At 43.1% G+C, this 13,687-nt stretch overlaps 1 long non-coding RNA gene across 1 annotated transcript; it reads right to left on the bottom strand.

Moving 5' to 3' along the window:
* Positions 1 to 30: 30 nt before the first annotated feature.
* On the bottom strand, positions 31 to 12,290 carry LOC137889968 (uncharacterized). The gene is made up of 3 exons (XR_011105258.1): positions 12,030 to 12,290; positions 3,320 to 3,710; positions 31 to 892 (listed from the first exon to the last, which is right to left on the bottom strand). It is a non-coding gene; the product is annotated as an uncharacterized lncRNA (long non-coding RNA).
* Positions 12,291 to 13,687: the final 1,397 nt, after the last annotated feature.

Here is a 13,687-nt window from a genome sequence, read left to right as displayed (position 1 = left end):
TCTCAATCTCTAGTTTCAAAGTCTTCTTCAATCGGCTTAAACTGGGAATCCCGACATGTCAGATCGCTGACTCGAGTTTCTGATGAAGAAATCCATCATCATCATCATCATCATCATCATCATCATCATCATCATCATAGCGGGAGGTTGATTGTTCACAACTAATCAACGAAACGTCAAACAACACCAAAGAAATCTGTCCCAAAAGGTAAAATGAGTTCTATGTGTCCATCTTCAAACACTGGAACATCTTTCCTTCTTCCATTCTTTTTAATACTTTGTGGTATTTTCATGGCTTTGACTTGACAGCAGAAAGAAACGAGGAGAGGAAAAGATGGAGAACGACATCAACGACAATCACCGGCAGAAATCGTCCGTCTCAACCGGGACGCACCACTGCCCTTCAAATTATTGGGGCCCATCCTTTCCTTGGTGTTCCCTTCTTCCTTCTTCCTTACTTTCAATCTCCTCAGACTCTTTTTCTGGCAATCCCACTTTCACGCGTCAGTAGGCAGAAACACTTCTGCTCTGTGCAATCATTCCATATTTTGTGTTCAGCGTCTTTATCCTCCCCGCTGTAAATGTGAATGGGTCCTTCAGGTAAAACTCAGTGGGAGCAGCTTTTGTGTTGAGCGGGGTTGTTTTTTTCTTTTTCCTCCATTGTTCTCCGTTATGTAACATCTCCTCAGGTCCGTCCTCGTGGTTTCCTTTTGGTCCAGGATGTTCAGATCCACTACATTGTCGAGCTGAGAGGTGGTGGAATTCTTGCTCCGACTCTTCGTCTTGAAATAACTTTGGGGGGGGGGTCACCATTTTGATCATTTCCCGTTTTTTTTTTGTTTCTTGTCGAGCCGCTCTTCCTCCCACACAGCCTGAACAATACGATCTCCATCTGGAAATGAGACTCAGGATTCAAAGGGCTTCTGAGGAAATCATTCTTTCTTTCACATCAATGGTTCACTTTTAACTGGTTTAACAAGCCAAAGTAACCAACCAGATATCAGGAATGTACTGGATTCCTGCAGTTTAAACATTGATGTAAGAGCTAGAGGTTGTTGGTGTAACTTTGGTATAAATGTTGATCTGCCAGTCGGACAAAAAGTGAGAGAAATGTCATCGCTGAGCAGGAGGACGGAGGAAGGAAACAGGAAGTTTGATGGTGGAACTTAAACATGAGGAGTTGATAAAGATGTTTGATTTTCTCTGTATCGCCCAGCTCATCTTCTAGTCTCATTAATACATGTAAACATGAATCATTTCAGGAAACAAAAACCCGGCGACCCAAAGTATTCATCAAGTGTTCACGTGGAAATTCAGAGTGTAGACGGAGAACTTTCAATATACAAGATGTTCAATCACGTTCCTCACGAGATAGAGCGGTTTACTCACTTATTCTTCTTCACACCATGAAAACACTTCATGGAGTTTAAATATCTCTGGAACACGGTGAACGTGGAGATGAAGGAAGCGGCTGAACCTCGTCTTAAATCACCGTAAACGTCTGCGAGGCTTAAAGCACTAAACTGAGTTTGTATTCCTGTTTCAGTCTTTTTACTACAAACCTGCAGATCAAACTTCAGTGAAAGTACCACAGTGTATAGAAGTACTCTGTTACAAGTTAAAGTCCTGCAACAACATGTGTAAAAGTACAAAAGAATCTGAATCAAACTATAATTCAAGTACCAAATTTACTCATTATGCAGAATACTACATAATGTATATTATTGATGCATTAATGTGTAAATGTGGAGCTCATTTTAATTACTTCTGTTATATTTTGTATGAATATTGCTTTATAAACTGCTGCAACTTACTATATTTACCCTCCGCCATTTTATCCGGGTGTCCAAATTTTGGACGTGTGGAAATGTGCCTTCAATCCCACAATGCAAAGCGCTGCACACCATTACAGTTCTCTACAGCCGTCAGTGCTCGTGTGGACTATAGAATAAACTATTGAGCGTATATCATGTACTACAATACAGCAGCGCTTTTACTGCGTCAATTTGTCTTTTAACTTCCTGTCGGCATAGAATTTACATCACTTTCACCGACAGTTTATTAAATATATGAGCAATTTTATGATCTAACGTACAGCGTGAAGGACCAGCTTTCTTCTAAAATAGTCTGTAAACATGGAGTAAACATGGCGTAAACATGGAGTAAACATGGAGTAAACATGGTGTAAACATGGTGTAAACATGTAGTAAACATGGAGTAAATATGGAGTAAACATGGTGTAAACATGGCGTAAACATGGAGTAAACATGGTGTAAACATGGTGTAAACATGGAGTAAACATGGTGTAAACATGGAGTAAACATGGAGTAAACATGGAGTAAACATGGTGTAAACATGGAGTAAACATGGAGTAAACATGGTGTAAACATGGTGTAAACATGGAGTAAACATGGTGTAAACATGGAGTAAACATGGAGTAAACATGGAGTGAACATGGTGTAAACATGGAGTAAACATGGAGTAAACATGGAGTGAACATGGTGTAAACATGAAGTAAACATGGAGTAAACATGGAGTAAACATGGAGTGAACATTGGCTGGTACTAGATCTGTTATTGTACTAATACCACACAGTAAAAATACTCTGTTACAAGTTAAAAGTATTGCATTGAAAACTGTGTTTAATGTACTATTATCAGGTTTCAGACATACTAAAAAGATCTCACAGACTGTTTTAGCGTAATAAATATCTTGTTTTTTGTTTCATCCTATGTAGATCAACTGGTTCTAGATCCAAAACCAGTTTAGTTCTAGTTCTTCCAGTAACCAGTGGTGGGACCAAGTCACAAGTGAGTCTCGAGTCCAAAACGTTTTGAGTCGTCACCAAATGTTACCTCATCAGCGTTTCTGTCTGTCATTTTTTACTCGTACGTTTTGGATGAATTCATCTTTTGTTTAATTTTTTTCCAGCTGGTGTCTTCATGTCTTTGCACACAAGTCCTAAACTTCGAGGTTCTAGTCCTCAAAATATGGTAATGTCATCAAATATAATATAATTTGCACCTCCGTCTGTAATTTTCTCGTCTTTTGTTTTTCATTTTTTTCAACTGGTTTTCAGTAACGTAGCTTTAGTTCGTTTGAAGTGGAATTTGAGGAATTAAGTGTGGACTTCCTGAGAGAGAACGTCGTTAACTTTATTTAAAGAATGAAGAGAAATTAATTGATTGGTGGAACACTTTTTAAAGAACACACTTTTTAACTATAACATATTCTTTTTTGATTTTGTAAAGTCGAATCTGAAGTCAAATCATGTGACTCGAGTCCAAACCTCAGCCAGTAAAAGTAAGACTTCACTCACCTATCGTCAGCAGTCCCATCAAACTTTTCCAATGGCCTTTACTGAGTTCTACTGGTCTCTTCTGGTCTGTCCTGGTCCTGGTTCTGGCCCGCTCCGCTCTACAGAGTCTGACTGGCTTACTGGTTCAGCGCTGGTTCTCCTGGTTCTGGTCCAGGTGCCAGGTTCTGTCTCTGGGTGGGTTCCGATTGTTGTAATCCCTGTGAGCAGCAGCAGAACCAGTGAAGTAGTTCCTCTCAGTAGGATGAGCAGAATCCGCAGTAGATGAAGTACTTTTTACATCAAACAGTGAAGTACTTTCTGTAGTATAACTGTGGTCGATGTGTAGTAATCCTGCAGCAGAGTGAGAGGTCTCAGAGTTTCAGACTGTATTCTGGGAGCTGCCCTGCCCATCCTGTAGAAAAGAGGGAGGAAAGAGCGAGAGGAAGATGGGGAGGAGGTGGGTGGGAGGTAAAGGAGAGAAGGGGAGGCCAGGATGTGAAGGAGAGGGAGGAAGGGGAAAGAAAAAAAAAAGGAAAAAACATGTCAGAAGACGAGTGGAGGGAGGATAGAGACGACGGCGCGAGCTGTCTTGCAGTTTAAAATCAGAATTGGGTCAGACACAGATGCATTTCGCGGAGGCCATTTCAGGTTCAGTCAGTTACGCAATACGAAGCGGTGGTATCCGTTAGCAACAAGGCCAACCGAGAGAGAGAGAGAGACGAACAGCCTCCTTTATAACTGGTAGTATTATGTAAAGTTCTAAATATTGATCCATCTCTCTGTTTCTATTCTCAGAGGAGAGCATTCAACACTTAAAAATAAAACTATTTCTTATTTTCTATTTCACTGGGACTCAGTAGATTAGGATTTACCGTTAGCTTCGGTTAGCGGTTAGCATTTTTTAATGAGCCAAATCAGAGACACGCGGAGAGGCATCAACTGGATGACGACAATGTGTTTGGTTTAATTGAAAGAACGTAAGAGATCACAGAGGGACTCAGAGGAGACATAACAGAGCTTCCACTACACCTTTGGCTTAATTTGAACTAATTGCTCATGTGTTCTATTTTGCAGTGGTGTCAGCATTATTTCTTTACACTTAATAATTTGTTATTCTATTGTCCATTAATGTTTATATTCTTCTGTTGTAATTTTAATGAAATTCTGGTCGTAAAGCTGCATTCTCTCTAGTGTCCACCAGGGGGCGACTCCTCTGGTTGTATAGAAGTCTAGTCTAAAATGACTCTACTTCTCTCTTGATTTATTCCCTCAGTAAACATTGTAAACATGAGTTTATGGTCTCAATCTCTAGTTTACAGTCTTCTTCAATACAGCATGGTGTTCATTTAGTACATTATGCTCCATTTAGAGTCAAACAGACCATAAAGCAGGGGATGATTTAGGGCTACACGCTGATTGACAAATATGGTCACTTCTTGTTCACTGGTTGCAAAAAAACAACATGGCGATGGCCAAAAACCAAGATGGCGACAGCAAAATCGCTGAATTTGAGGCTTCAAAACGGCCACAAACCAATCGGTAACGTCACCGTGACTATGTCCATTTCTTATATACAGACTCTGAGAAAATTCCATCAATCACTGTATACTGACATTTCACAGACGAAACTATTCATTGAAAAAATGGTCTACAATTTAAACGATGATGAAAATGATCATAACTCAAATCTGCATCCTCAGGAAGTTAAGTGATGTAGCAATCACACTAATAGAATGTCAACATTAGCCAGTGACGCCTTTTGTAGCCTGTGAATAGAATATTAACAGGGGAAGGCCACATTACTGAACAAAAATATAAATTATATGCATAGTTATGACATACTTCTACTCATCCTTGTCGACAGCTGTTAGCTATAGCAACTTGTTAGCACACTCATGACTAATAGTCAGTTAGCTGCATATTAGCCATTTGGTAACTAGTAGTTAACATTTGGTAGCCATTATCAGACCACTAGCTAAATGCTAACATCACTCTGCTGTCTTTGTTGATCTACTGACTGTTAGCGCTGTTAGCTATCAGCAGAATGTTTGCAGACTCATGACTAATAGTCAGTTAGCTGTTGTAGCCACTCAGCAACTAGGTGCTGTCACAGTTCAGTCATCCAGCCATCAGTAATTTTCCATTGATCCTGCCTCTGCCCCACTCAACCTGTCAGCCACGCCCACCTCGTCAGTTCACTCCACTGACCTGTGCACACAGCTGCCTCTCATCACATGCAATCAGCCCAGCATATAGTCACCAGCTCCACACTCACTCCTTTGCCAGATTGTTCTTTGCCATGCGAGTCTTTCCAGCGTTCTCCTGCCTGTCTTCCCGGTACCGACCTCGCCTGTCCCTGATTCCCTGCTTCATCTGCCTTCTGGTTATTCGACCTAGCCTTCCGTCCCTGACCAAGAACTTTGCCTCTCCTCTCCTGATTCCTGTTTGCCGGAGTCTAAGTAAAACGTTGAACTTTTTACCTCTGTCTTCTGAGTCCTTTGTACTGCAATTGGGTCCATACACCACCCGTTACAGTACAATCTGGCCAGACATGGACCCAGCAGGACTACCCTCACCACAGAATCGGTTTGAAAGGATTGAGAACGCGCTCATGCAACATCAGCAGAGAATGGAGGAGGCTGATGCATACGCCAGACGAGCTGCAGAGGCCAACGCCAACGCCTTTGCAGCCCTCTCCGCCCAGTTGCAACAGCAGATGCCCACAACACCCTGACCAGCTCCGCCACTGGTTTGTCTCCTTTCCAGTGTGCCTACGGTTACCAGCCTCCTCTCTTCCCAGCCCTGGAAGGGGAAGCCTCTTGCCCTTCAGTTCAAGCCTTCATCTGTCGCTGTCGTCGGACCTGGGCCCGTGCTAGGGCCTCCCTCCTGAAGGCGGCAGACCGGTACTCCTCAGCAGCCAACCGTCGTCGCTCTCAAGCTCCAGAGTACCAGGTGGGCCAGAAGGTTTGGCTCTCCACCCGTGACCTTCCTTTGCGTGTGGAATCCAACAAGCTGGCTCCCAAGTTTGTCGGGCCCTTCGCCATCGAGAAGGTCATCAGCCCGGTGGCAGTCCGGCTCAAGCTCCCTCGGTCTATGCGAGTGCACCCAACATTCCATGTGTCCAAGGTCAAGCCGGTCAGCGAGAGCCCGCTGGTGCCTGCTGCTCCACCCCCACCCCCCCCTCGCCTCATTGAAGGGGGACTCATCTATGCAGTGCGCCGCATCATCCGCTCTCGCCGACGTGGAAGGGGCTGCCAGTACCTCGTCGACTGGGAGGGCTACGGTCCGGAGGAAAGATCCTGGGTTCCTGCTCAACACATTGTGGACCGGGGTCTCATCCGAGACTTTCACCAGCAACATCCGGACCAGCCCTCCCTCAGCAACATCGGCAGGGGCCGTCGCCATAGGACACCTGCTGCTGGGCCTTCCACTGCCCCGGACCAGTGGGAGGACTCCCTGTCTGAGGAGGAGGCAGTGGACCCGCCGGCGAACTCGCCTTCCTCACAGCCTGAGGATGGAGAGTTCTCGGGTTCTCCCGAGTTTTAGCCCGCCTTCCAATTCCCCCTCCTCCCACCCTGGTTCCTTGGACTTGTTTTGGGGACGTCAGGGGCCGTCCCTTGAAGGGGGGGTTCTGTCACAGTTCAGTCATCCAGCCATCAGTAATTTTCCATTGATCCTGCCTCTGCCCCACTCAACCTGTCAGCCACGCCCACCTCGTCAGTTCACTCCACTGACCTGTGCACACAGCTGCCTCTCATCACATGCAATCAGCCCAGCATATAGTCACCAGCTCTACACTCACTCCTTTGCCAGATTGTTCTTTGCCATGCGAGTCTTTCCAGCGTTCTCCTGCCTGTCTTCCCGGTACCGACCTCGCCTGTCCCTGATTCCCTGCTTCATCTGCCTTCTGGTTATTCGACCTAGCCTTCCGTCCCTGACCAAGAACTTTGCCTCTCCTCTCCTGATTCCTGTTTGCCGGTTTCTAAACCGTTTGCCTGTCTGCCGGAGTCTAAGTAAAACGTTGAACTTTTTACCTCTGTCTTCTGAGTCCTTTGTACTGCAATTGGGTCCATACACCACCCGTTACAGGTGCTAAGCTTTGGTAGCCCATTATCAGAGTACTAACAGATAACATCACAGTTGCTAGTTTTCTTCGTTGAACTACTGTCGTTTTATCGCTGTTAGCTTTTAACAGCCTGTTAGCAGACTCATGACTAATAGTCAGTTAGCTGCATATTAACTACTTAGTATCTAGCGGTTAACGTCAGCCCATTATCAGACAACTTACAGCAAATATAACTCTAGCAAGCTGTCTTTGTTGACCTACATCGTGTTAGCTTTTTGAAGCCTGTTAGCAGACTCATAGCTAATAATCAGCTAGCTCAATATTAGCCACGTAGAAACTAGCTGCTACCCTAGGGAAGCCCATTATCAGACTTTAAACCGCTAACATCACTCGAGCTAGCTACTGTGTTGAACTTCTGTGGCGTTAGCGCTGTTAGCATACTGGTCGTCAGTTAGCAGTTTAAGCTTGGTCGTCTGCTAGGAACCAGCTGTTGACCTTTGGTGGCATATGAGCAGAGGGATGTTAGCTTCCTGTTCTGTCAGTCAGAAGCATACTGGTAGCCAGCTGCTAGCCTGCTAAGAGCTAATAGCATGCTAGCCAGCTGGTGTGTGTGTGTGTGTGTGTGTGTGTGTGTGTGTGTGTGTGTGTGTGTGTGTGTGTGTGTGTGTGTGTGTGTGTGTGTGTGTGTGTGTGTGTGTGTGTGTGTGTGTGTGTGTGTTGAAAACATTTCCATGACAATGTGGACAGCAGAGAGGACATGTTGAACACAAGAAAACAATTAAAAAAAAAAAAAAAAATTGACAAAAGATTAGAAGTACTTCCTGTGACTCACACTTCCTGTTTCCCTGTCTGGGTTGCCAAGGAAACGGATGTTTGGCAGGAAAAAGGTGAGAAGCTGTACAACACTGATAACACACACACACACACACACTTTCATACTTCCCCTCCGTTACATCTCAGAGAGAAATATCACATTTTTCACTGCAGTACATCAATTTGCCAACAAGATTTTAAATGTCAAATATATATATATATATATATATCAGTTTATGATTTACATATTTATAGTTATATATATATATATATAACATTATCTCCACTTTGACAACATTCAGATGCTGCTTCTATGGTAATGAAATCGAAATAAAATACCAAAAAATAAATAAACATATATATGAATACAATACTTTGAGTAGAGCTATTTTGCACAAAGTGTAATTTTACTTTTGATACTTTTACAATTTGCTGCATATAGCAATTCTGTGTATTTTCACTTAAGAAAGGTTTTAAATGCAGGACTTGTACTTGTAGTAGAGTATCGTCACGCTGTGGTATTAGTACTTTTAAAGAGGTAAAAAATCTGAGTACTTATTCTGTATGAAGGTAATCAGAGTAACTAAAACATCTACTTGGGCAGAAATTCTCAAACTATAAATACAGTTTTAACATGTACAAATCTATAACTCCTCCACGCTGTATATAGTCATAAACGTGTTTATATAAAGTCATTTAGTACATTACCCATTTAACATGTGTTCCTTTACTCTATTATCATGTATTAACACAGGCTGTATAGAGATCACATGTTGTTGTTTTTTGATATGTATTTTTGTATACATTATTAAAAGTCTTTACTTGTCTATTGTTATCTCGTATGTCTCGTCATGACTGTGACAGATGGGAGTTTATGGGATACTTTGTCGTCAGGTGCTACAACAAACTAATTCTCCATTTGATGTCTAAAACTATTGATACATACATATTGTGTATTGTACTTTGCTGTGATTATTTTGCATATCTTTTTAAAGTTGTATGTAAATAAAGAAACACAACATTGAGAGCATCTAAAATATATTCACAAGCTCATACGTGTGATAATGTGAACCCAACCATTTTATAGTTTAGTTTTTGTTGTTTTTTACTTATTTATTTGACCTTTTAATAGTTTTTTGTTGTTGATTTTTTAACTTATGTCTCTTGTTTTTGCATTTCCCACTTTGTTGCTGTAATCCTGCAGATTTCCTGGCTGTTTATATTATTTATGAAGGATTATTTCATCTCCTCTCAAACTCCTTTGATTTCTTTCACAAACTCTGAAATAGGGTTTAACTTTGGTGTTCAAATGACGCTTTAACTCGTATTAAAGACTTTTACTGTTAATTAATATTAATAGTGACTTTTACGCTTTACTTGCATGGTCTTTTATTTTATATATTTCTATATTTAATCATCTGAAGAGGATCTGAAGCTCCAGTTGTGGTCAGATCACTGAGAAGCATTTCATTGTTAGGTGTGACCAGGATGTGTGTGTGTGTGTGTGTGTGTGTGTGTGTGTGTGTGTGTGTGTGTGTGTGTGTGTGTTCTGAAAATGGAGCTCCCTTGGCCATTGCCATGGTAACCAATGGCAGGAGCTGATAAAACACACACTGTATTATCATCTCTCACACACACACACACACACTTCATCTTGTCAAGTTTCTCACATCCCTTGGAACCTAAAATCCGGGGCGGATCTGATCCGTGTTCCTTCTCTTCGCAGTAACCAGAACTAGAGCCCCGTGAGCGCCACCTAGAGGTTACAAAACGCTCATGACAGACGACGTTTAAAAGGTCTGAAAACACATATTTTACTCGCAAAAAAAAAACCAAGCATTCGGTCAATGAAACCGAGATTTTGCTCGCACGCCAGAAAAAACTACAACAATGGCGGACGTCCGGTAGCGTAGCAGCAGCTCCGTCCACACACTACGGACGTTACTCACGAATGATGTCGCTGACGTTTGAACAGCAGTTTAAACTCAGGGAACCGATTGCACCCTCATCAAACGTCACACTTCACCCAGACAACCAATCAAAATCGAGCAAGAGGCGGGCTTTACTACTTCACCACTGACTTCCTGTTTTGATGCCGGTAGATGTGGTTTGAACGGACAGACGAGAGGTTGATATTAGCGATATATATATAAATATGATGAACTTATACATTTTTATTATAATTTATAATTATAAGAATGAATGACTGTTAGTCCAATATTCTCTCTCTTTTAGCTCCGTTTTGGGTCTCCTCCACCAAATATCTGTCTCTGCAGAAGAAGAAGATCCACTTCCTGTTTGAAGTGTTTGAGGCAGATCATCTCTTCAGATAGACGGTCTGAGACTACGGCCTACACACTCTCTGCTGAGCTTACGTAACACACACACACACACACACACACACACACACACACACACACACACACACACACACACACACACACACACACACACACACACACACACACACACACACACACACACAGAAAGTGATGCTGGAGGAAACAGGAAATAAAAAGACAACCCTCAGAGAGACAGAGGGAGGTAAGGAGAGATACAAAAAAGGAAAAGGAATGAGAGGCAGAGACGGAGATGAAGGAGAGAATAAATAAAAGATGGGAGGAAAAGGAAAGATGGATAACAGAAAGGAAAGGAGCAGATGAAATGAAAGGAGGCAAGGAAAGAGAGAGGAAGGGGATGAAGGAGAAACAGAACAAAATGAGGAGGAGGAAAGGAGGGGTAGCAACAAGAACAGAAGAGAAAGGAAAGAAAGCAAATCAGGAGAGGAGGAATGAGTAAAGGATGGATGAATTAAGGGAAGGATGTGAGGTGAGGAAGTAGGAAAGAAGAGGAATAGACGTAATTAATTAAATGGAAGAAGAGAAAGAAAAGAGAGGAGAGGATGGAAGTAGGCCAGGAAAGGACAGAAGGGAAACAAGAACATGAGGGGTGAGGGAAGGAGATGATGGGAAGAGAGAGGGTAAGGAAAAGACGAAAGGAGGCAAGTAGGCAAAGGAGTGAAGAGGGAAGGAAATGACGGGACAGAGGGAGAAAATTAAAAAGATGAAATGAAGGAAAGGAAAGAAGAAATGGCTGAGGAAGAAGAGGGAAATGAGGAACTAAGGAGAGAAGGCAAGGAAAAGAGTGAAGGAATGCAGATAGGGGGAAAGGAGAGGAAGGGAGGAGGCAAGGTAATGAGGAAAGGAGATAAAGTAGCAATAGAAGAGTTGAATGGAGAAAGAGGAAAGGATGAAATGAAGAGAGGAAGGAAAGGAAAGGAAGGACATGAAGAATAAGGGAAGGATATGATGGGAATAAAAAAGGAAAGGAAAGAACAAAAGGAGGCAAGGAAGCAAATAAGGGAAGAGGGTTTGAGTTAACGGGACAGAGGGAGATGAGATGAACGAAAGGATAGAAGGAATGAATGAGGAAGAAAAGTAAAAGGAAGAGCGAAGGAAAGCAGACAAGGAAAAGAAGGAAGGAATGTAGATAGGGGAGAAGAAAAAGGAAAGGAAAGGAGGAGGAAAGGTAATGAGGGAAGGAAAGGACGAGATGAAAGGATGTCGAGAGGTTAAAAAAAAAAATTAAGTTTTAAGAAAAATTGGTCACGACTTTGAAAGTTACAGACCGGCAGCAAGTGACCGACACACACACACACACACACACACACATTTACACACACACACACACACACACACACACACACACACACACACACACACACACACACACACACACAGCCAAACACAGCCAAACACACACACACACACACACACACAGCCATACACACACAGCCATACACACACACACACACACACACACACACACAGGGCTGCAGAGAGAGAGACTCACCCAGAAGATCACCGACTCGTTCTCCATGATGATAAACTGAAAAGAAAAATGGAAGGACTGATGGAAGAGAGAGAGAGAGAGAGAGAGAGAGAGAGAGAGAGAGAGAGAGAGAGAGAGAGAGAGGTGGAGGAGAGAGATGATGGAGGATGGGAAAAAGAAGGAGAAGAAGAAGAGGAAGAGGAGGAAGAGGAGGTGTATCTGGAGACGAAAAGAGAGAGAAGAAGAAGAGGAGGGAGAGGCAGGATGAGTGGAAGGCTGGTCGGTTCAGCCCACACACTGCCAGCATGACACACACACTCTGTGCATACCAGTGTGTGTGTGTGTGTGTGTGTGTGACGGCGTGCACGTGCGAGTGCGCACGTTGTCTCCCACTCTAATGCGTGGGTTTGAAAACACACCTCTCTCTCTCTCTGAGAGAGAGAGAAAGAGAAAAGGGAGAGAGAGAGAGAGAGAGAGAGAGAGGGAAAAGAGAGAGAGGGGGGGTTACAAGCGTGGGTGTCGAGGAGCGGCCCCGTCGCCATGGCAACGATGCAATAGCAAAAATCATCATCATCATCGCTGGCCAAAGATGACGAGCCCTGGCGCATGCTGATGGGGATTCAAATATATATATATATTACCAAAATGTTTTTTAGTTTAATGATATATTTTGTTTTTCTATAAGAGTGGGGATCGACCAATCAGAGCGCCACGTGGCAGCCGGAGTCATGTGACCCCCCGCAAAGAGATGAAGAGGGTGTTTTCCCAACGTGAACCTCAGTCAGAGCTCTGAACAACTGCTGCAGTCACATCGGTATACACACCATACACTCAGTACACACATCGGTATACACACCATACACTCAGTACACACATCGGTATACACACCATACACTCAGTACACACATCGGTATACACACCATACACTCAGTACACACATCGGTATACACACCATACACTCAGTACACACATCGGTATACACACCATACACTCAGTACACACATCGGTATACACACCATACACTCAGTACACACATCGGTATACACACCATACACTCAGTACACACATCGGTATACACACCATACACTCAGTACACACATCGGTATACACACCATACACTCCAGTACACACATCGGTATACACACCATACACTCCAGTACACACATCGGTATACACACCATACACTCCAGTATACACCAGTATACACACCATACACTCAGTACACACATCGGTATACACACCATACACTCCAGTACACACATCGGTATACACACCATACACTCCAGTATACACCAGTATACACACCATACACTCAGTACACACATCGGTATACACACCATACACTCAGTACACACATCGGTATACACACCATACACTCAGTACACACATCGGTATACACACCATACACTCCAGTACACACATCGGTATACACACCATACACTCCAGTACACACATCGGTATACACACCATACACTCCAGTACACACATCGGTATACACACCATACACTCAGTACACACATCGGTATACACACCATACACTCAGTACACACATCGGTATACACACCATACACTCAGTACACACATCGGTATACACACCATACACTTGGTACACACATTGGTATACACACATACACTCCAGTATACACATTGGTAAACACACCATACACTCCAGTACACAC

The sequence above is a fragment of the Cebidichthys violaceus genome, unplaced genomic scaffold, assembly GCF_023349555.1.
Source record: "Cebidichthys violaceus isolate CVI_PGR_0920_01 unplaced genomic scaffold, fCebVio1.0.p SCAF_60, whole genome shotgun sequence".
Taxonomy (NCBI): domain Eukaryota; kingdom Metazoa; phylum Chordata; class Actinopteri; order Perciformes; family Stichaeidae; genus Cebidichthys; species Cebidichthys violaceus.
This window is presented reverse-complemented; position numbering and strand designations above follow the sequence as displayed.